This window comes from Acyrthosiphon pisum, unplaced genomic scaffold, assembly GCF_005508785.2.
Source record: "Acyrthosiphon pisum isolate AL4f unplaced genomic scaffold, pea_aphid_22Mar2018_4r6ur Scaffold_98;HRSCAF=468, whole genome shotgun sequence".
Classification (NCBI taxonomy): Eukaryota; Metazoa; Arthropoda; class Insecta; order Hemiptera; family Aphididae; genus Acyrthosiphon; species Acyrthosiphon pisum.
The window spans coordinates 3358-5661 of NW_021780030.1; positions in this window are offsets into that span (position 1 = coordinate 3358).

A 2304-nucleotide genomic window follows, 5' to 3' on the forward strand; every position below is an offset into this window, starting at 1 on the left:
TTCGCTAGATAATTTCAGTCGAATCGATCGTTGTCCTGGCATTGGTTTCGCTAGATAATTTCAGTCGTCTCGATCGTTTGCGCTTGGCTGAGGTTTCGCTAGATAATTTGAGTCGTCTCGATCGTTTGCGCTTGGCTGAGGTTTCGCTAGATAATTTGAGTCGTCTCGATCGTTTGCCCTTGGCATTGGTTTCGCTAGATAATTTCAGTCGAATCGATCGTTTGTCCTTGGCATTGGTTTCGCTAGATAATTTGAGTCGTCTCGATCGTTTGCGCTTGGCTGAGGTTTCGCTAGATAATTTCAGTCGAATCGATCGTTTGTCCTTGGCTGAGGTTTCGCTAGATAATTTCAGTCGAATCGATCGTTTGCGCTTGGCTTTGGTTTCGCTAGATAATTGATAGGCATATGGCCAGTGGGCCGTACCGACGGCCTTCGCTCGGGCGAGGTTCTTAATTGTAATATTCACATGCCGTACCACTACGCACGGTGATATTAATTTTTTTCAACTCCTCATGCCGTGCCACTACGCACGGTGATGGTAATTTTTTTTTTTAAATTCGGCTGCCGTCCCACTACGCACGGTGATTGTAATTTTTTTTTAAAAATTCGGCTGCCGTACCACTACGCGTTGACATTGGTGTGCCTCGAGACGAATTTTCTGACCGACGGCCGACGCTCGGACGAGGTTTTTAATTTTAAAATTCACATGCCGTACCACTACGCACGGTGATAATCATTTTTTTCAACTCCTCATGCCGTACCGCTACGCACAGTGAGTGATAATTTTTTTTTTAAATTCAGACTACCGTGCCACTACGCGTTGACATTAGTGTGCCTCGAGAAGAATTTTCTGACCGACGGCCGACGCTCGAGACGAGGTTTTTAATTTTAAAATTCACATGCCGTACCGCTACGCACAATAGTAGTAATTTTTTTTTTTTTGAATTCGACAGCGGACGGTACACCGCGGGCGGTCGTCGGTGGCGTGCGCCGAACACGTTACGAGGGTCTCGGAGCCCCGGTACCGGGTATTCGATAGTCACGCGAGGTAGAAAAAAATTCGTCGCCGGCGCACCTCGGGCGGTCGTCCCGGGCGACCGCGGAACGCGGCCCGGGGTCTCGGAGCCCCGGTACCGGGTATTCGATAGTCACGCGGGCGCGTCGACGACCGACGGGCAGAGTGCCGGTCGGACGGCGGCGGCTTCCCCGGAGCGGATTCGGGTGCCACTGTGCCGTGCATGGACTTAGGATAAATTGGTCGGCGTTCGACGGGCGGTGTTCGTGGTGAAAAAAAAAAATGATTTCGGCAGCGGACGGTACACCGCGGGCGGTCGTCGGTGGCGTGCGCCGAACACGTTACGGGGTCTCGGAGCCCCGGTACCGGGTATTCGATAGTCACGCGGGCGCGTCGACGACCGACGGGCAGAGTGCCGGTCGGACGGCGGCGGCTTCCCCGGAGCGGATTCGGGTGCCACTGTGCCGTGCATGGACTTAGGATAAATTGGTCGGCGTTCGACGGGCGGTGTTCGAGGTGAAAAAAAAAAATGATTTCGGCAGCGGACGGTACACCGCGGGCGGTCGTCGGTGGCGTGCGCCGAACACGTTACGGGGTCTCGGAGCCCCGGTACCGGGTATTCGATAGTCACGCGGGCGCGTCGACGACCGACGGGCAGAGTGCCGGTCGGACGGCGGCGGCTTCCCCGGAGCGGATTCGGGTGCCACTGTGCCGTGCATGGACTTAGGATAAATTGGTCGGCGTTCGACGGGCGGTGTTCGAGGTGAAAAAAAAAAATGATTTCGGCAGCGGACGGTACACCGCGGGCGGTCGTCGGTGGCGTGCGCCGAACACGTTACGGGGTCTCGGAGCCCCGGTACCGGGTATTCGATAGTCACGCGGGCGCGTCGACGACCGACGGACAGAGTGCCGGTCGGACGGCGGCGGCTTCCCCGGAGCGGATTCGGGTGCCACTGTGCCGTGCATGGACTTAGGATAAATTGGTCGGCGTTCGACGGGCGGTGTTCGAGGTGAAAAAAAAAAAATGATTTCGGCAGCGGACGGTACACCGCGGGCGGTCGTCGGTGGCGTGCGCCGAACACGTTACGGGGTCTCGGAGCCCCGGTACCGGGTATTCGATAGTCACGCGGGCGCGTCGACGACCGACGGGCAGAGTGCCGGTCGGACGGCGGCGGCTTCCCCGGAGCGGATTCGGGTGCCACTGTGCCGTGCATGGACTTAGGATAATTGGTCGGCGTTCGACGGGCGGTGTTCGAGGTGAAAAAAAAAAATGATTTCGGCAGCGGACG